At 40.2% G+C, this 21,840-nt stretch overlaps 1 protein-coding gene across 2 annotated transcripts in view; it reads right to left on the reverse strand.

Moving 5' to 3' along the window:
- Positions 1 to 21,840, reverse strand: part of CAB39 (calcium binding protein 39) — an 87,497-nt gene that overhangs the window by 61,929 nt on the left and 3,728 nt on the right. Inside the window, exon 1 of one of the 2 annotated variants that reach the window (XM_049614712.1) lies at positions 6,527 to 10,966. The exons of the other annotated variant lie outside the window; for it this stretch is intronic. The gene's annotated coding sequence lies outside the window, so the exon portion shown is untranslated. Of the gene's footprint in view, positions 1 to 6,526; positions 10,967 to 21,840 lie in introns of those variants that run through there. 2 annotated transcript variants of the gene reach the window in all.

The following is a 21,840-nucleotide window of genomic DNA, read 5'->3' on the forward strand; positions in this document are numbered from 1 at the left end:
AACAGGCTGTTAATCCTTGAGAATTTCTTTTATACTAAACATGGAAATGTCAAATTATGAATGCTTATGAAATATTCTCTAATGGTAAAATTCATCCTATATTTGAGTAACAAAGCAAGAGACACGTACTTCTAGGAGAGGGCTCTGCTTTAAGTAGCTGATTTTTAGAAAAGTAATTTTACAAGAACTTGCTTTAAAGTATGAGATCTTATTTAAAAAAACAAAACAAAACAACAGAGCTCTGTGTTAATTTTGCAAAGAGGAACCTCATGGTAAATTTCAAACACTTCTTGAAAGAATCATACTACTTGTGGTAAGTTGTACTGTGGTAATTCCAGAGTAGCATACAGTCAACATGGACTTTCAAGACTAAAATAAAATAACTAAAGTAAGACAACTAAGTACAATAGAATATTTCAAGCTAAATCCTTTCTGAAACAAAGGCGGGGCATATAGGAACATCACTCAAACAGTTCCAGGATTCACTTAAAAGAGTGGGAAGTATTTTAACTGAACACAGCTAAATTAACTCTTAGGAGTTAAGAATGTATCACGGATCAGAGCTCTGGGACTTCCTTCAGCACACACACTAGTAACTTCACTTCTGCAGAAAAAAGTTTGCTCTTTGAATACATATTTGTTCTTTGCCCCAGTTGAATATTGGCCTCAGTAGCAGTTTTCAAATGTCTCTTGTTGATTAAAAGAAACGTGGTTTGCTCAGGACTAAAGCAAGATGTCATGAATGGGAGTATTCTTAAAAATGGTTTTCTTCCTTAGATGCCTGGGGGGGAGGGGGGGGGCCTCAGTCAGTTAAGCATCTGACTCTTGGTTTCCGCTTAGGTCATGGCCTCATGGTTCGTGGGTTGAAGCCCCATGTCAGGCTCTGCACTGACAGTGTAGAGCCTGCTTGGGATTCTCTCTCTTCTCTTTCTCTCTCTCCTCTCTTTTTTCCTCTCTCTGACCCTCCCTGCTTTCCTCTCTCTCTCTCTCAAAATAAACTTAAACAAAAAAAAATTTTTTTTTAACGTTTTTTTTTTCTAGAGGCGCCTGGGTTGCTCAGTTGGTTGAGTGTCAACTCTTGATTTCAGCTCAGGTCATGATCTCACAGCTCCTGAGCTCAAGCCCTGCATCTCCCTCTCTGTCTCCCTCTCTCTCTCTCTCTCTCTCTGCCCCTCCCTGTTCATGCTCTCTCCCTCTCTCTCTCAAAAATAAACAGTGAAAAAAAATGTTTTTCTTCTACTTGTGACTAAATGAATATCAAATTCTAACTCAGCTTAGTAATATTACAAATAAAGTTGAGTTTTAAAAATTAAGGTCCATGTCTTTTTGTTTCAATTTTCTGCATGAACACAGCTTCGCAAAACTTAATATTTTATATAAATAATTCCATGCAAAATACACCTTTAACAATGTCTTTTAAATTCATCATGAAAGTAAACACACATTTCAAAGCTGAAATTGTTGGATCAACACACTCTTTACTGAGTCAGCAGGGTGCCACTGTCGCATTTCTCCAAAGGACAGGCTGGTTTGTAACTATTTCAGCAGAAATACTCATGTCACAGCCTTTAGGTCTTATTTCTATTGGGCGCCTGTATGTCCCCCCCATTGTGTTCAGATCTGCCCAGCTTTACTTTGTATTAAGGTACCGGGGCCAGTTGTCCCTGGAAGTCACGTAAAACGAGTGACGGTAAAGAAACTCCTTGTCTTCCCTCTCCTAGCCAGACGTACTGGACTCAGGACTGACACTGAGCATTAAGTGTCAGTTCTTCATCTTTATCAACTCTGAAGAAATGATCCCTGACCTACCCACCTTAGAAGGCAATGTCTCATATGGGGCGCCTGGGTGGCTCAGTCGGTTAAGTGGCCGACTTCAGCTCAGGTCATGATCTCACAGTCCGTGAGCTCGAGCCCCGCGTCGGGCTCTGTGCTGACAGCTCAGAGCCTGGAGCCTGCTTCGCATTCTGTGTCTCCCTCTCTCTCTCTGCCCCTTCCCTGCTCATGCTCTGTCTCTCCCTGTCTCAAAAATAAATAAAAACATTAACAAAAAGTTACCAAAAAAAGAAGGCGATGTCTCATAAAGAACAAGTAAATAATGGGTTTCTCTGGCCACAAAAAGACCACACAATGTTCTGTACCAGAGTAAAACAAGCCAAGGAGATTCTGAGGGACTCAGGTAAGGCAGCAGTCTGAGTCAAAACATGAAGATTGTTAACTTGTACCAAAAGCGGATGCCAATTTACACTGCCATCAACAGTGTACCAGCTCACTGACAGCAGGCTCTAGTAATCCTGCTGATTTCTTCTGTCAGATTGAAATGCTATTTTCTTGACCTCCTCCTCTCCCTTCCCCTCTCATCAGTGCAATTCTTTTTATTTGAATTGCTGATAACTGATAACAATGAACACATTTGCATGCCTACTGTCCACGTGTACTTTCTTAGTAAAACTGTACATCTCTACTGCCCGTCAGTCTACTGGGTATGGAGTATGTCTTTTTCCTACTGATTTGTAGGATATTGTATAATTATGAATATTATCCCTTTGGCTGTTATTTTTTTGCAAATATGTTATCCTACTTTGTCATTTTCATTTTAACTTTTTAAATTTAATGCACAAATCATTTTCTTACAGCTTTATCGACAACCTTTCTCTTTATGAATTCCAGAGCTTCTACCAGACTTATAACTGCATGCTGAATACGAATGTAAGATTCCATATTTACAGGTATCAGACATTAAACAATGAATATCCTTTTCTGAAATAATGTTCTATGAGAATCTAATCTAACAAACCTCACTACATTATCCAGTTTGACAAGGCATGTTAACTTTTACATTAGCACTGCTTAGCAGTGGGGAAAAGGTCAAGAAATCTACTATAACATGAATTCATGACCTTTCTCCAGTTAATCACCAACTAATTTAGTTGGGAGGGAGGGCGCACAGAATGCATTCTTTATACATAACTATACTAAAACGCATGTTAAGTACAATGTTAAATGAACACGAAAGTTGGTATTTTTCAAAATTATAGATGTATGACTTGAGAATATTTTAAGATGAATCTATAGACATGCCTTTTAGACATGGATTCCAACATGATGTGATGAACTTCCTTTTCCTACACTTTATCCCAGTCTAAGCAAGCCCGAGGCAAATACCAGGATTAGAAGGAAATTGATAATATGCCATCAAACCGCAGTAGCAATTTCAGTGAGCACCAGGCAGGAATATTTTGTAGTAGACATGTATCCTCGTGTCCTAGGGACTGACGCATCCAGGACTAGAGTAAAAGGAAAGTGAGAGATTCCTGTAGAAGAAACTCAAAGCTTTTTGAGCAGCCTAACCAGACATGTTGCTATGTAAATTACCATCACCACACTAGCCTGTGAGCTGTATGTGTGCAAAAGCCATAGATCCACGTCCAATCTGCACTACATTAAGCACAGGTGGCAATCAAATTCCTATGAAATTTATCCGGTTTTGGTTTTGTTACAGAGAACTGTGGGGGAGGTGACTCAGAGGACCCCCTCAGGTATTCTCCAGCATTCCAGCCTGTCACTGTCCTTAATAGTGCAGTGTTTCACAAATCAGAGGAACATATGGGAAGGAGAAGAAAAAAGAAGAGAGAGACAGGGAAGCAAACCATAAGAGACTCTTAATGATAGAGAACTGAGAGTGGACGGAAGGAGGTGGGAGGGGGATGGGCTAAACGGGTGATGCGTACTAAGGAGGGCAATTGTTCTGCTGAGCACTGGGTGTTATATGGAAGTGATGAATCACTAAATTCTATACCTGAAACCAGTATTGCACTGTATGTTAACTAGAATTTAAATAAAAATTTGAAACAAAATTTCACCCACAAAAAATGTAGTGTTTCAGACTGAACCCTGTATTCCACATGTGCTCTGACTGGCTAAGATCACCCAGCCATGTATTTCATAAACATAATCTTGGACTCCATGAAGAGCTTTGATAGTAACATACATGGCTGTTTTCTATTAAGCAATTTAATTGACCTAGGTCTTCTCCACATGTTCCCCATCTTATTACTTCTCCCTACCAGATTCCTGTCAACTACAAACCTGATCAGTAAGTCACACAGGTCTTTCTTTACTTATTAAAAGTACGTATACTGAAGCTTTCCAATTAAAGCAGGCCACCAAACTGCATTATAAGTTTAAACAACCACCAGGCCATCAGGCCACCTAACTGTATTACCACTAGTGGTGATGGCTTACAGATTTCTCTGACCTTATAACACACATATATTCACACGTTAAAAACGTATCACACACACAGTATGAGCGAACAGTACTTATCCTTAAGAACTAAGATTGCAATGATATTCTCTCTTCTATTTCATTCCATCCTAGTCCCTTGCTCCCTTCCTCCCTTTAAAATGCTACTCAGAGCCCTCTGAGCTGATGTCACAAACAAATGACAGGATGGAACCTGCAGTCTGTAAAACAGACTTCTAATCAATTAGGGTCACTCTTTTACTAATGACAGCTAACTTATTTACAATGTTGAACTCCTCAAATTATCATAATATGGCAAAAAGATTTCATGACTTGGTTTAAGACTTGAAATTACAATTACATATTACAAAGCCTTATCTAGAAACATCTGTAATACATGACTGATTCCATGAATATGTTAAAGGCCTTTTATCAATATGATCTGTTATCTTTAATTTTATCTACATTGATTCATATACAGATAGTCTTTTTTTTTTAATGTTAGCCTGCTTTGTTTTTTTTTTAACGTTTACTTATTGAGAGAGAGAGAGAGAGAGAGAAAGAAGGTGTGCTAGTGGGGGAGGAGCAGAGAGAGAGAGACAGAGAATCCTAAGCAGGCTCCGCACTCAGCACAGAGCCAGACGCAGGGCTAGATCTCAAGAACCAGGAGATCATGTACCTGAGCCTAAACCAAGAGTCAGACGCTTAACCAACTGAGCCACCCAGGCACCCCTCATTTACAGATAGTCTTAAGAAATTAGGAGTTACATTGTTACAGTTTGAGAATTCGTTCCAGAAAATGTGAACTGCACAACTATTTCTTCACAACCTAGCACTGTATTTCAATAATAGAGGTTAATCAATGTTCACGTTTTAAAATGTGACACCACTCGTCCTCAAGCATGAAATCACAAATCCATTTTTCTTCTAGTTAAATTTACTACTCCCTTTGCTGCAGGGTTGTGTAAATATAGTCCATCTGATCATGGGCAAACATCATGGCTTCACCCATATTTTAGTAAACGAGAAAAGCAAACAGCCAATCCTGCTCTTTTAAAAAGCTGGCAATTCCTTAAAAAGAATGTATAATTCAAACTGGAACTGTAAACAAGTGGGAGAATATGAAACAAAGTTCAAATATGAAGAAAAAAGCCTTTTAGAAAATTATTTTTGTGTCAAAGAAGAGAGATTTTTTAAAAAAAGTTTAAAAAATGCTGTGGTTCTAAAAAGGTATACCTGAGAGGGGTGAAATGTTCATTTTTCTCTTTTGAGAAAACAATTTCCTGTATTTCGAAAAAAACAATTTCCTTTTGAAAATTTACACCCTTCAAACTTCTATCTAAAGGATCAGATATAAACCTGGAAAATCACTTTCCTTCAGGGTCCAGCACTGCTATTTTTGTTCTGGCCAAATGCCCATGAAAGCACAAACATGCCACAAAACCAGCCTGAGCCGAAGCACCATAGTTGGGGGTTTGAAGGTTTATTTCCTTTTTAAACCACCGTATAGTGGTATTTAGTGTAAACAGGCTTTTTCCAGCACAAGTATTTGGAGCCACAGAATATATAGTTCCATGGCCCTTCAGAGGATGGTGTAGAACATTTTATACTCAAGGAGGAACTCTCCGAACCAGTCAGCAGATCCCTTCCAGCCCTCCATATCAACATACTAAGTGGCTGGCACGCAGATGTCTGGTCCTGGGTTGGGAGAAAAATTCTAGGTGAGATAATGAAGCTAAAAAACAATTCATTTCAGAGGAAGTAACTGGAGGTCATTTGTCAACTGACTGGCACGATGAACTAGAAAAACTCTTGGGAAAAAGCTCCTGATCCTAGAGCCCAGACTCAGCTCATGGACCAAAAGATGTAGTCATGCCTCCTCCTGTGGTGCACATTCACTAGTTGTTGTTCCAGGACTCCGTTTACCACTGGGGAGCCACGGCACACCCACATGGGATGACCAAAACCTATGGAGGACTAACAGACACCATCAGACCCTGTATGAAAAACCCAGATACGTGACATGAGCAGCAAGTTCAGAGGACAGACACAGCACCCTGTGCTGAAGACCTCAGACTTCAACTGAGGGGATGTTTCTTGAGCTGTGTTCTGTAGACAGGATAAAATTGGGTAAGAGTCAGAAAATGTATTACAATATACTGGAAGGCTTTATGCAGCAATCTGAATTATGGTAAGAAAACAAAAATTATTTTGTAATTTCATCAAGCTCTGGCAGGAAATAAAGTATCAAGTGAAGAGGAAGGCAGAAGGTAAAAAAACTCACGGTAAACCCAAGTGCTGTTTACAGAGTAATCACATGCCTTCTTTTATTGCCCAAAGAACATTCCACACTTGATGGAGTGGTGCTTTCCAGGTGAGTGTTGACATCACAATACAGTCACAATGGAAAACTGCTTTTTAATCTGAAAGCTGTATCTAAAATACACAACAAAAACATCTTATATCCAAGGGAGTACAAAAAGTTGTTTTAGGTAGAGATCCCACGCATCCAGGAAGAGCTATGATGGATGCAATTACTTAACACTGAAAACATATTTTCTTCTACAAAAGTTCTGAATATGGGATTCCATGTTTCCTTTGCTATTTCAGCAGAAGAATCTACTAACTCAAGTGAATGTGGGGACTAAAGTATTCGTTTAAGTGCTATACAATCTGCAAAAAAATCCATACGGAGATTATCCCTTCTGTGCAAGCTTCAAAAGCTACTTTCTTGGTTTTTTTGTTTGTTTGTTTGTTTTTAATGTTTATTTGAGAGAGATTCCCGTGCATGCAAGAGGGGCAGAGGGAGAGGGTGGAGGCGGGAGGAGGGGCGGGAGAGGGGGACAGAGAGAGAGAGAATATCCCAAGCAGGCTCCTCACTTGTAGCGCAGTGCCTGACATGGGGCTCGATCCCACGAACCGTGAGATCATGATCTGAGCCGAAATCAAGAGTTGGACGTTTAACCAACTGAGCCACCAGATACCCTAACATTCCCGGTTTTTAACTTTATCTCCCAAATGCTTGGATTATTGCTAACCATATCGCCAATCTGTCGAAATTTTAGTGGTTCAAACAGGAAGTTAATGTTAATGAAAACTGGGCTTTCCACAGGTGTCCCTGGGAGTAGGAGGTTGCACAGGGTGAGCCTGTTCCGGTGGGTGCTTGACGATGCAGGCTTTTTAATTTTTCCAGACTAAAATGACATTAGTCATGAGTCGGACAGTGGCTTCTAAACCTAACTCTAAGGTCCAAGGAAGGCAGGTGAGGGGCCATCTCTTCTCCAGCCCAAACACCTCATTCCTATCAGCTTTTTATACTGAACTTCAGTGTCAGAAATTTAACAAAAATTTTTAAACTACTACTTTATAATAAACATGTCTGCACGTTGAACACAGAACTATTTTCTGAGGAAAAACACTGACCTAGCCTCCAAGTCAATTTATATAACTAGATTTGAAATCAAGTCCCGGTTAAGCTTTCTTTTTTTCACTTTTACTTAAAAAAATGTTTTAACGTTTATTTATTTTTGAGAGAGAGCGACAGGGTGCGAGAGGGGCAGAGAGTGGGGGGTGGCACAGAATCTGAAGTGGACTCCAGGCTCTGAGCTGTCAGCACAGAGCCCAACGCAGGGCCTGAACTTGTGAACCAGGAGATCATGACCTGAGCCAAAGTCGGAAGCTTAACTGACTAAGCCACCCAGGTGCCCGTAAGCTCTTTTAATTTTCAAAGGCTGATACTGGTACTGCTGGCCAGCTTAGCCAACTGTTAAGGCAGAGTGGTTACTAGAAAGTTACAACCTTGGACTTCTCTGCTACCCAATTTTAATAAAAAGTTCAGTGGTATGAACGATTACAGAGGGCTGCTCCCAAAGCTCCAGAGCATCAGAAAAATAATGATTTAACTGAACTGTACTCTGGCCTAATATTATTCTTTATGTTTTTATACTAAGATACGTTAAACTTGAACTTGGGTTTTACAGACACTGTAGAGAATTGAGAGAAATGTAGTATGGACTCAGAGCCTGCTAATAAAGGATCCACAGGGTCTCCATTCCTGGAAAGATTACACTTGTCCTAAGCAGCTGGTTTGTTTTTTATCTCAGGAACAGTCTTGCAATTGATCTTGTTTTCTTCTTTGTTCTGGCCACTAAAACTTAAGAGCCACAGGTCTGGTGCCTAAGTATGTAGTGTAAAAGACACGCGTTTATTTGTGTACTTACCCTGCCCCAAGAATCATTCTATTTGCCTTTCTTTATTTTTCCTTGGCTCCTTATGTAAATCTTTGGGTGATGGTGGAGGAGGGGGAAGGGACACGAGGGGAAAGAAAAGAGAAGAAAACACACCCCTAACTTTTTCCATTTCCCTAAATTAGAAGGCAAGGAACATGAAAGAACAGCTAATTTTAGCACGAGGGTGTGGCTTTTAACCTTACCAACAGGATAAATTGGGTAAATACTGCAAGATCTAGTGTGCCGATTTTCTTGTTCAAGTGAAAATAGGTAAGGCTGCTAAGGGGACATCCTGTCTGGGAGAGATGACTAAGTCAAACAGGTAAAGTGTATCAAGGCAATCAACGGGTATGGGGTACGTTAAAATAAGGTACTCGTATCATTTTTCTTCAGAGTCAAATAATTCCTATCAGTGGTAACAATGGCCCAGGCGTCCCTGTAATTCGAGAGGTGGTCGGAACAAGCTCATCTCTCAAACAGCACCTTCTCCGGTGTGCAACGCCTATTTAGGCCCTGTCATTCTCCTTTCTGGTAAGTAAGGATGAATAAAAATATTTCCAAGTTTATTCGACATATTTTTCAAGTCTCTATTATGTTTGAGGCATCGTAGACGTTAAGGTCTAAATGGCTGCCTTTCTAGAAAAATACTTTTTAAAACCACTTATACAAAATGTATTCTATTCAACTAGTGTATAAAATACCACTCATAAATTTAAATGGGTGAGCTGTACTTTCAAACTTTTATACTCTATTCCACTCTCTTCTCACATAAATTAGTAAAAGCAGTAAGATTACAACTTGCGGGGAGGGGACAAAGGGCACAAGGTAAAAATGTAAACAAACTGCAAATAAGGAGAGAAAGCAAAACGCCACCTAGTCAAATACTGGTGTTTTAGACTAAAGCAGATTAACAAAGCCGAACATTCCACCCTTGGGGAGCAAACATTCCAGTCCCTCCTTGTGTATTTCTGGGACTGCTGAGTGTCAGTGCAGTAGCTTTTAGTCAGGGCTGGAATTCCTTTGGGATTCTGTGATCCAGTCCTTTATAGACTCCTCTGGGCCCTGAGGATATCTAAGGGCAGAGGAGCTACAAAGGAGCCTGCTTTTCAGACTAAAATGTGAGGACAAAATGAGAACAGGAAGGGGTATGTGGCCTCCGGGCAGACAAATAACCAAGCAGTTCATCTGAACTTATTCTTGGTCACCTGAACAAAGCAGACAGGAGGAGAAGAGCCCTAACAATCCTCACGGCTGGGAGGGTCACAGGGTCACTCTGAAGATGCCCCCCCCATCTCCTTCTGGCAACTGCTCCCCCTCTCCGCCCCCACCATTAACACGGCTCCAAGGGGAGGTGCTCCAAGTGCTGGAAGAACCATACTCCCCCTGGCCCTAGCAAAGTAACGTAGAGGGGCAGGCAGACCTCTCAGTGAAAATCTCAACTGCAGGGCTGAAGCTCCGTGAAAGGACTTTTACAAAGTGCAGGTGGCCAGGCTCTCAGGTGGAGAAGGCTGGTCTGCGCAGAGGATGTGGTGAGCAAGCAGAGCAGAGAAACGCAGCAGCAAATGGAGACTCATAATAAAGTCTGCGTTCCTGGTTCTGACTGCTGAAGGCCCGGGTGCGTTACTGCCTTTTCCCATACTCCTGAAATAAGCTTTCACAGAATCCCTGCCTTGTTGGAAGAAACAAGAGAGTTCCAAGTAGCACAGGGGCTACCTCCTAGGTATCGCTGCTCCAGTCCTGTGCCCCAAAAAGGCAGCTCTAACAGAGGGAGGGCTCAGACATTTCTCCTCTTAACTGGACCGGAACCCACCTAGTGAAGACTGAGAGTGGCACTTTTATTCCTGTATGTACCCTACACACCTCCATTCAGAGCTGAATATCTGAAATGCGTCATTAAATGACAGTGGAAGAAACATGAAAAAATGTGAAAATAGGTCTGTTTATTATCACAAATTGAGAATAAAGCTCAACATTATACAAGCAAATGTAAATGAAATGCAGTTTTTTTTCCCAGCCATCCTAAACTGAACTCTCAGGATGATCTTGCAAAACTCCTGATCTTTCCCTTCAGGTACTGATGCTCTAAAACTTGGAAGAAATACGGACAGGTATAAAGACTACAAAATTACATAAATTAAAGTGTATGAATAGTGGTATATCATCCCCCTAAACTGTTATATGGCACCCAAGAACAACCATTTAAAAACTAGGACTCCACACCTTCTCTTCTTATTGAGCAGTTCCTGAGAACTGGAGGGAGAACAGATGAGGGAATCTGGGTGAAAACAAGGTGTTTACATTTCGAGTGTCTCAGTGTCTGACCTGAGGCAAAGCAGAACATTTTAGAGTTAGAACATCACAGCTCTCATTCAAAGAGAAGCCAAGCCAATCCAGTGAAAAGTCCTCTGGGTTCCAGAGGGACTACGTAGCTGCTATGCTCCAGAACTAGTGCTTCGAAATCAAGCTATTTAAGGATCTGATGGACAGCCTTGTACTCTAAGCACCAAAAATGGGGGGGGGGGGGTCAAGAAACAACTACTTTTGCAACTGCTATATGTTAGATGACATAATTTATCATCCAAACCAGGACAATTTGGGGAATGAAGGGGGATGCAATGAATAATTATGTGGGGACCAGAGGCATAAACCTGGACTTTCCCTGGCGAACAGGACATTTGGTCACCAATACTAAATTGTGGCTACCGTGCCTCCCCTATGACCACCCAACTTTTCTATTTCATTTCCCCCGATTAAGGAAAGCACCCTCCACTTACAGCAGGGCTTAGCAGAGTCACCTGCACATAAATAATTTATTAGTGGTGATAAAAATATGTCTCCCTTGGCAATATTTGGTATTTCAAATCGGTAAACATCAAAGTTCACTAGGTTGATGAAGGAATATGCCCATGTCACAGAGTAACTGTAACTCTCCACTTCCCACCAAATACTCTTTGCTCCAGGCCAGATGGTCAACAAGTTGCCAGTTCCCTTATAAGCTGAAATATTAGTCTGATTCACCCCACCATGCTGTCATTGCTGAAGGGATCACAACAGGCTGATCTAACTGATCTAATTTCCGCAAGAGCCCAGCTCCCCATCTCCATACCCCTGCCCAAACCTCTGAGCTATTTTACCCTGGCTTATGTACCCTTGTATTGGAAAATTACAAGAAATACATTTCATGTTTGCCCCTACGGAACAAGGGCCATCTTCACATCATCTTCACAAGGTAGGATACTAAAGGAAAATCAACAGTGAGAGGTGCGTTTGTGCACACACATGAGTTTTAAATAAAGGTTGGGTGTAATGTGTCTCCTAACATCCAAGCACGTGATCTTAGGAATGACTTTGATAAACCTGAAACCATAAACCTTCTGAGCTCCCTGCTAAGAGATGACTTCACTAGGCTTCCAGCTGTCTCTACTTTGACCACTAGGAGGATATCCTCAGCACTAATTTCACCTTCTTTAGGTTTATGGTGCTGCATCAGATAGGGTATTCCAATAAATCAGTGCAACATCAACTGGAAGAATCTAATTTTGAATATCTTTAACAATTCAATGATTCAGAGAAGCAAACTCCATTTTCTTCCTTCACCCAATAGCTAATTTAAAATAACAGCTTTACTGACAATAATTTACATACCACACAATTCGCTTGAAGTATACAATTCAATAGTTTCAATAGTTCAGAGTTGTGCAGCCATCACTACAACCAATAAAATACCTGGATTTTTTTGTTTGTTTTGAGACGCTGGAGATCACTTGCCGTGAGGATGAAAAACAAATGCGTGTTATTTTATCTTCTGGCTTACATGAAAGGAATATCTTAAGAATCTGGATATATGCTGGACCAAAATATTTCACAGAAAAGCCAAATGGGCAGCATATGAAATTGCCTTACTCTCCCTCTCAATGCATCCCTACTAACATAAGCATTACCACTTAAAAAAAAAATCTCAATTAACATCCCCCTCATTGTTTATTTGTATTTCTTTTATTTAGCCACTACCTGAATTGGCTATTTATTTATCCAGTGTTTGAGTCTTTGACATGTTTGAAAAACAGCATGTTTCAAGGGTTAAGAGGATAAGCTCTTACCAGACCCAAGTTGGAACCCCAGTTCTGCCATTTAGAAGAGAGGTATATACCTCTTGGGCAAAACACTTACCTGATTATAAAATGATAGCATGACTTAAAATTTTAACATGATTAAACATCCAAGGTAGCATTTACTAATAAACAGCAGTTGCCAGTTTGAACAAGCTTTTGCTATACTGAGCTAAATATTAACCCTTTGTCTATGATCATGCAAACTTTTTTTCACACATTTATCTTTTTTTGTTTGTTTGTTTGCTTTTTTGCCTTTTGATCACTTGATAGCAATGGAAATAAGCCTACTTCCTCACCCAAAGGTCTATAAATATTCACATAAACGTTCTTCTAATTTATGTTTTTAAACTCATTCTTCCATCCAATTAATTTTCTGAATTGATTTTCCCAAAGAATAACCAATTACCGAAAAATCTTCTGCTAAATAATCCTTCCTCTTTCCCCACTGATGTGTGATCTCACTCACCTAGTAGGTACATATATACCTTTCACTAAGCTCCCTAGGTTAACTTTTTAAATATGACTTTACTCTCTGGCCAACAGTAAGCTTACTTGGGCAATTTTCTTGCTTCCTAACATTCATTCAGTCTTCACATTCAAAAACATGGTAACTCTCCATTCTTACATCTTCTTTCCACTCAATTAAGTTTGTAGTTTTCTTCATAGAGATCCTGCCCATCTTAGGCATTTCATTGTTTGTTGTATGAGATTTTTCTCCTAATATATAATATACACAAGCAGGGGAGGGGCAGAAGGAGAGAGAATCCTAAGCAAATCCTAAGCAATCCATGCCCAGTGTGGAGCCCGATACTGGGCTCAATCCCACAACCATGAGATCATGACTTGAGCCAAGATCAAGAGTCGGATGCTTAAGCGACTGAGCCACCCAGGAGCCCCCTAATATTTTTACAACTGGATACTGCAGGAAAGAAAAAACAAATGCTACCAATTTTAAATACCTTTATGTGGTATATGGCTACCTTACCAAACTTAGTTTTTCAGTTGATTCTGGTTTTCCTAGGTTTAAGACTGTAACATCTGCACGTATTGCTATTTTCTGCCGGTTTTTCCTAACAGTTATACATTCTACTTGATGTTTTCTAGCATCAGCCAGGTTGATACTGAGCATCAGAAGTGTTACTGGACATGCCTATTTCACCTTCTTATTTCAAGGGGAATTCTACCACAGTTTTCCCATTGGCAGGTTGTTTGCTGTTGGTTTAAGACAGATACTCTTTAATCTCCTACCAGCTTTTGAAGAGCTCATAAGCAAGAACTGGTAAATTAGCACTGTTATCTTGGCGCATACTGAGATGACACGGCACAAGGGTGCCATATACACTGGTGCTGGACCCCAACGTACCCCGAGGGTTTGAAACCCCAGGCTGTGTGACTTACTACCCATTTATCCTCGGGCAGATTATTTTACCTCTTGGTCTAAATTCCTTCATCTGTAAAATGAGGCTAATAACACTAATAACCACCTCTTTGTCAGGGCTGTTGGGGGAGGACTGAAATAATTAGAAAAATGCCTGGTGCGCAGTAAATAGCAAGCGTTACCTGTTACCTATCTTCTTAAAGGAAGAGAACTGCCTATTTAATTATTTGCTGGTGTTTTACTTAGGATTTTCATGACTACTTTCCTAGGTGAAATTGAAACATAGTATCCTTCCTTTGTAATGTCTTATCAAGTTGCCATTCTTTAAAAATTTTTTTTTTTTCAACGTTTTTTATTTATTTTTGGGACAGAGAGAGACAGAGCATGAACGGGGGAGGGGGAGGGGCAGAGAGAGAGGGAGACACAGAATCGGAAACAGGCTCCAGGCTCCGAGCCATCGGCCCAGAGCCCGACGCGGGGCTCGAACTCACGGACCGCGAGATCGTGACCTGGCTGAAGTCGGACGCTTAACCGACTGCGCCATCCAGGCGCCCCACAAGTTGCCATTCTTATATTCTATCAGGTTTGTAAGAGTTTTTGCCAGTTTTGAAACATGACTTCTTTATCTTTTGGTATTATTCTTCTAGGATCTAGAATAAATGAGATCATTTATTGAAAAATCTCTTTAAAATTTTAAAGAGAACTTATACTTTCTGTATCATCCAGGTCCAGAGCTCCACTCACTTTTTTGGTTCGGAGGCCATGGCCTTTTAACCTGTATCTAATACATATTCCATGGTTAATAACCTCTTCAAGTGCTCTACTTCTCAAGACAGTTCTGAAAAGCAACCACTTCCACCTTCATCATTAGATCTTTCTAAGTCATACATGACACATTCACTGAGAGCCAGTGTTTCTCTGGTCAATTCTTTCTGGAGGCACTCCTCTGTCTTGTTTCTCCTATTTCTTATTTCTTCCTCCTCTTAACAACGAAAGCCTCTGTAGAAGAGAGTTTTGCCCTTTTCACACACCCACAGAGCGTCTGTATACAACATCCTATGCTAAGCACCCTCATCTCTCTGTCTTCCTTTCACTATATTTAAGTGTAAAATAAGATAAACAAGGAAAAACTAACATGCCTCACCCTCACCACCATCCCCCATAAGGTTTTGCCTTGTGTGGAGGAGGAATGCACTCTATTGTCCAGCCCTCTTCCCAAGGAGGCAGCTTCTAATCACACACCATGTAGTTAGTGTTCAGGAATAAGGGCAAGACAAGCTCTTGAGTAAACAAATGGGTTATGACCAACTGTAAAGAACAGGGATGAATAATTTTAACAATATAAAGCTAGAAAGTATTTACTTTGCTGTGTGCACATCCCAGGAAGCTGCTACCAGTTCTAGCTCCTTTGTGTCTACTTGAGAAGGCAAGGCACAGAGGATGTGGGCCACTGAATTTGTGTCTAATGTGCTCTACAGTACTTCGGAAGAGCATAATATACAGCTTACATTCCAATGCAACGAACAGAAGTAAAATGATCTTGGAAAAACATCAAAATGACTTCAAATCCTAGAAAATATTCCAACTTACACACTTGTACATTTTTCAGATAATCTCAAATATGAATGAAACTATCTTTACAGACATCTGTATCCTGCCTACATCCTTATCCAAGACACTTAGAATTCTATTACAAAAGGAAATAGTTAATAAACTGTTTTGTAGCTTCTAGAAATCAACACTTTGCTAATGACTCACTCCCTTCTGGAATATGTCAGCAATCAACATCAATTTCAGTCTCTATGATTTGTGGATTCCACCTTTCCCTTGTTTGGAAAAACAGTACATTAGTGTCTCTAATCTTCCTCTCTCTAATCTCCCTGTCTTCACAAGTCCTCAAAGGCCACTGACAGGCAGGGGCACCTGCGTGGTTCAGTCAGTTAAGCATCCGACTCTTGACTTCGGCTCAGGTCATTGAGCCCTGTGTCAGGCTCTGTGCTGACAGCCTGGAGCCAGCTTGGGATTCTCTCTGCCTCTGCCTCTCTCTTTCTCTCTCTCAATAAATAAAACATTCAGGAGAGAAAATGAAGAAAAAAAGACAACTGACAGCCAATCAGTGATGTGAACATTCTCTCAGCGTCCTAGGATCTCACACATCCTGACCAGAAGATTTGACCTCATGTTTCTGTTACAGAAATTTCCTGTGTTCCAGGATAATTCTACATTCCAGTACCTTGTGGTGGAGGCAACATAGTGGTGGGTTACAAGTGCACACTCTGGGACCAGGGTTTCAAACCCAGATGTAGGACTTCAGGTCAATTATCTAGCTTCTTTTTTCTCCATTTACTCACCTGAAAATATGGGGATGAAAACAGGGTTATTATGGGATTAAATTAGGTTAACAGAGAGGTCAACGTGATAGCAGCAGGTAACATACGTGTGTTATGTTAGCAATTATTTATTCTTTTTACTTCGTTTTTGCTTACACAAGTAGATAATCTTTATGCTGCCTAACACTGAACTGGTGGTATACCTCAACGACGCCAATCAGAACCTCTCATTTCAGCAACTCCAGGCCCTACTCAGGACAAATAGGCAATAAAAGAAACAGGGACAGACAATGCAGATGTCTCAGCAGGTTACATAAATGTAGGAGGCAGCCAGCTATGTTCAGAACAGTGAACAGTCTGCAAACTAGATCTGGCACCCCCCATTGTTAATCTCCTATAAATGCCCCTTTTCTTAGGTCAGGACACAAAATTAAACTCCCAATAGCAATGTAAAATATTGAGGATGGAGAATTTTAAAAACTGGCATAAAACAAGAAAAGGCAACTTTTGCCTTGCCTTGTTCTTCCTTTAGTGACCAAAATTATAGGAATGCTAAATTAATCATTGATGTGGGTATGTACATATTTCTATTTGATGACCTGTTATAAAGAGAAATTATTCTACCTTTAAGATATTGTTTAAAAAGAATGGTTTAAACAATAACAGTAATATAGCATAAAGTTCAGCAATTATGAGTCCATTTGCAACTATGAGACAAAACTCCTCTAAGTGGGTCCTTTTGACTACTTTAAAACTATTCCAGAAGGTTGATATCACAATGAATGATACATCTAGCTACAGATCAAAAGAGTCGATGTTCACATAGAGTCCGCTTTAACACGTTCAAAGGCTTAAAATATTTGTGAGAACGCGCATGTTGTAGCAGAGTCTCAGAGCTTCAGTCATCATAAAAGCTAAATGGACTGGGCACTCGGAGCACATCAAACTCATGATGCGGAGCATTTCTCCCTGAATCTTCACAACTACTGAATGCACAGGTTCGTTCTATTCTCGCTACTTTACAGAGGAGTAAGCTGAAGCGGCATGGGGATTAAACACCCGCCCAAGAAAACACAACCAGAATCTCAACCCAGGAATTCCAAGGCTAGAGACCCTCTTCTTATCTCTATGCCGAGCTTTAGTGTTTTAAGTCTCTCCACTGCCTTCTCACAATAGCATCTGAGGCATTTATAAACTCATGTAATTTCACAGTGTTTCTCAAATTACATGGTGCATTATTTTAGTAGCTCATACATACATTAAAAAATAAAGCAGAATGAGAAGTATTCGAACACATCATACACAGGAAGGCCTAAGTATTGTTTCATGAAACTTCCTTCTCAGTTTTGACAGTGTGTTCATGTATGGTGCTGGGTCACTGATTGAAAATGTAATTTCTCACATGGGTTGAGGTTTAAAAAAAAAAAAAAACTTATCTAGAGTGTTCATTCTTTTACTTAACAAAACTGAAAATCAAATTATTCCAATCTTAGTTGGATTCCAAACCTGATATAAGTAATCATCCCAATCAAAAAGTAAATGCTTTGAATTCCATACTATGTATGGATATGTAAAAAGTATGTAAATAAGAAGCTTTCTCAAATTGTGTTCCAAAAGAACCCTCCTTCAAGACTTTGAGGGGAGTATTTCCTAGGAGGTGGGGGGGGGGGTGTTCTTGTAAACAAATTTGGCAAATTGGGAAATACTGCACATTATATTTCCTTTGTGGACAGCCACAATGCACATTACTAAAAACTCTGACAAGCTCTGCAGAAAACAGTAACACAATTACTACCAAAAATTAAAATCCTATTAACTGTTTTTAACCTGGTGTTTTCCCAAACTTAAACTTCATTCTGAAACTTCTCCCAACTACTACTCTCTCATAAGACTAGTGTTCTACAAAACAGAATTTGGGAAACGCTGTTTTAAGTGAGCTGATCTGGAAAAGGGAGATCGATCTCTAAGAAAGTTCAGTTGTTATAGTACGTAAACCTTCAAAAATAAGCACAAATATAGCAGAGATAAATAAAATACACAGAAAATTGTGTTTTGGTTAATCTTTCATCTCTGAGCAGTTTTATCAGAATATCACACAGCTGTATCATTTAATAAACATTACCAAATAATGTGTTACACTATGAAAACACAGGGTGGGGGAAGAAGGAAGAAAAGAGATAAGAGATTTTAAAAATCTGCAATTCAAATAAATTACAATCTATTGTACAAAACTTACATACATAGGAAAAACTTAAAACTCACACACGAACACCGAGAATAAAACCATACTGTGAAGACACAGCCCAGATCTGCAAAAGTCTTGATAGTGACCTGAGTTTCTGTCTCACGACTTAGAGAATCTGGAAGTAAACGAACTGGCTGATAACATGCCAGCAAAGAGGGGAAGAGTTGTTTACCTAGACTAGGAACACTTTGAGACTGGTATATAGAACAGGACCCAGCATAATGGGCTACAGAAACTTCTTGTGGAACAAATTAGTTCATAACAGATGTTCAGGAGTTATGAATGCTCAGGGGTGGCAAATATGTCTGCCATCTCCTGCCAATGATAGAACCCTGGGCTGGAAGTAATCCCCTGATCTAAACCGGCACACCACCTTTCGTAGAGGATTAGTATCAATTATAGCCAAAGAATATTATCTTTAGTATCAATTATAGCCAAAGAATACTATCTTAAGCATGTTCTTCACATCTTCAAATTTGATTCTACATTTTGGTCCTTTCTTTTCCACCTCCATGGTCTCTGACTAATATTTTTCTTTTTCCCAAAGCAAAGAGCTCCTAGAACTCCACAGCATATATATTTAAAAGCTGACTATAAAATCTGATGTGAAGCGCTTGAGAATTTGTTAATCATTAGTTAGACTTATTAAGCTTGTATTTTACCACCAGATAACATTAGTTCTTAGCCATTTATTTGTAAGTACAAAAGTAGAAAATTTGAAAACACATATTGTGATGTTACATTACCTGAAGCAGAGAACTACCGTACTGTGAAATAACACTAGGCACCTGACCAACCAGAAGAGAAAAATGTTAAAGCGTGGTTACATGCCATAAAGCCCTCATAAAGAAACTGACTTCAAGACCAAAGGCAAAAGGAGAGGTACCTGGTACAGGAAAAAAAGGCAAGTCAGAAAGTTTACACATAGGATCACTGAAAATAAGGGCCAAAGAGGGGCACCTGGGTGTCTCAGTCGGTTGAGTATCCATCTGATTTTGCGGGATCAAGCTCCACGCTCGGTGTGGAGCCTGCTTAACATTCTCATTCTCTCTCTGTCTCTCTCTGTCCCTGTCCCTCTGCCCCTCTCCCTACCACCCTCTCACTAAAATGAAGAGGGGGGAAAAAAAAAAGAGCAAAAGAGACAAGGGGTTCTCAGTCTGATCCTCTTAGCGTAACAATGGCATGACTGGAAAGGCCGAGAGGTGGAATCACTTGCCCAGAGTGAACTGATTAGACACTGAGTCAGGACCCAGCCCAGGCCTTCCAATGCCCAGGCTTCTGTGTTGCCCGCTGTAACAAGGGCCTCCCATCTCTCTACAAGGCTACCATGAAAAATAAACACCACCTACTGGCCTAACTAAAACTAGAAACCACTAATCAACTTACAACTCCATACAACCAGAGCATGTAGAACAAACCATCTCATTTTGTATTATAACAGGTGGCTACTGTCTGGAAACCTATTAAAAGCCTCATTAGGCTATATTTACAAACTTAATTCTAAAGTACTAAATCAAGAATGGTCAGCAAAAAAACTAAGACTCTGTAGAAGAAAATAAAACTGAGAGTCATACCGCATTCCAAGGAGCACACATTTTGAAGTGAGGCAAATCTAGGTTTGAATGCTAGCTCAACTGTGCAGTGCCTGTGCGACCTTGGACAAGGCCCTCAACTTTCACTTCCCATCTGTAATGATGCTAGGGGACAACACTACCTACCTCAGAGGTTTGTGCAACACTCAATGGTACTCAAATGGTAATTTTCTCCCCCGATCTATTTTGTCCATCTCCCTTGATTCTTTGTCTATTCCAACTTTTAACTTCATACAACCACCCCCTAAAGACTTGCCAGCTGCATCACAATTTTAAACATGAACACACACCTTTAAAAAGGGATTATGTGCCAAAGAGCATGTAATATGTGAATACAATCTTTGTAAATGTTAGTGAAAAGGTTTAAAGAAGACAGTGCTGCATAAAGTATAAAACTTAGTTTCTTTCAAGCAAACTGGATAAAGAATGAACAGAGCCAGGCTCCAGGATCAGCCCTGTGTCTAGTAAGTCACAGGACCCTGAGCAAGTGACTCCACTTTGCAGAAAGCCCCATGGGTTACTGCTCAAAGTTAGCCACACACGACTCTAGTTATAGTGGGCCTGTGTTCCCGTCTGCAGAAAGAACTATTCTGACCGCAGGGTCTCTAAAATGCTCAGGTTTCTTCCCCCTGCAACAAGTTTGGCATCAGCATCATCACAAAACTTAGTGTGTCCAGTGCTTTTTATTCGCCAGGCCCTGTTCTGAGCACTTGAGATGCGGTACCTAATTTAATCCCCCTATGGTTTTCTCACGTATGGGCTATATTACACCTGTCCAAGAAATCTAAGCTACAGAGAAGTCAAGGAACTTGCCTAAAGTTACAGAGCCCGCAGGATGGGCGAGGGTTCAACAATCCAGGGAGTCTGGTTGCAGGGAGTCTGTTAGTGCTTTTAACCACTAGTAATACCGCCTCTCAGAATTCCATAAATCCCAGAGTGGGCCTTAACTATAGGCATGTAAAAAGAAATGTGCTCATGCTATTTCTTCCTCATGCCCAGATACTGCTGATACAGAACCCACTGTGGAGGGAGAGAACCATGAGTAACACGTTAACGGTACTATAAGACCAAGCTATTAGACAAAGTTATAAAGTAGCAACTTAATTAAGATCAAGCAACAAAATGTATATTTTGTTTCTCAAACATTTCATCAAAATAGTCAAAGTAATGTGATGTTTTAACATGATCATACTTCCTTAGTCATCAACAACTGATCTTCTGAGTAATGTTCACAGGGAACAATTCTAAAAACAAAAATGAGACTGCCACTAAACATTGGTTAACTAGATTTTCTCAGTCTTTGTAACTACGCATATGGAAATGCATATATACATACAAACAAACAAACAAACCCAAATATACAACACTATACTTTCAGTATCAAAGTGTGAAGTTAGACACAGTGTATTAAGAATCATGCAAATAGGTATGTACCAGACGCTGCCAATTAAATGGCCAGAGCGTCTACCTCCCTCCTCTGGGGCCACTTTACACCTGACTGACCTCTTGTAATTCTCCGCATGCCATTCTTCCTTCCTCTGCCAGCTTAACATCACAGATGCTAATAAGGCACAACTCCTCCATCCCCTCACCCCTTGTATCTCAAGAGAGAAGTTAACAGCACAGTGGAGCCAGGAAGCTCAGGAAGGTAGAGAAGGACGCATACACATATGCACACACACAAATCCCAAAACAAAATGCTAATGGCAACC

Source organism: Panthera uncia (genome assembly GCF_023721935.1).
Source record: "Panthera uncia isolate 11264 chromosome C1 unlocalized genomic scaffold, Puncia_PCG_1.0 HiC_scaffold_3, whole genome shotgun sequence".
NCBI classification, from domain to species: Eukaryota; Metazoa; Chordata; class Mammalia; order Carnivora; family Felidae; genus Panthera; species Panthera uncia.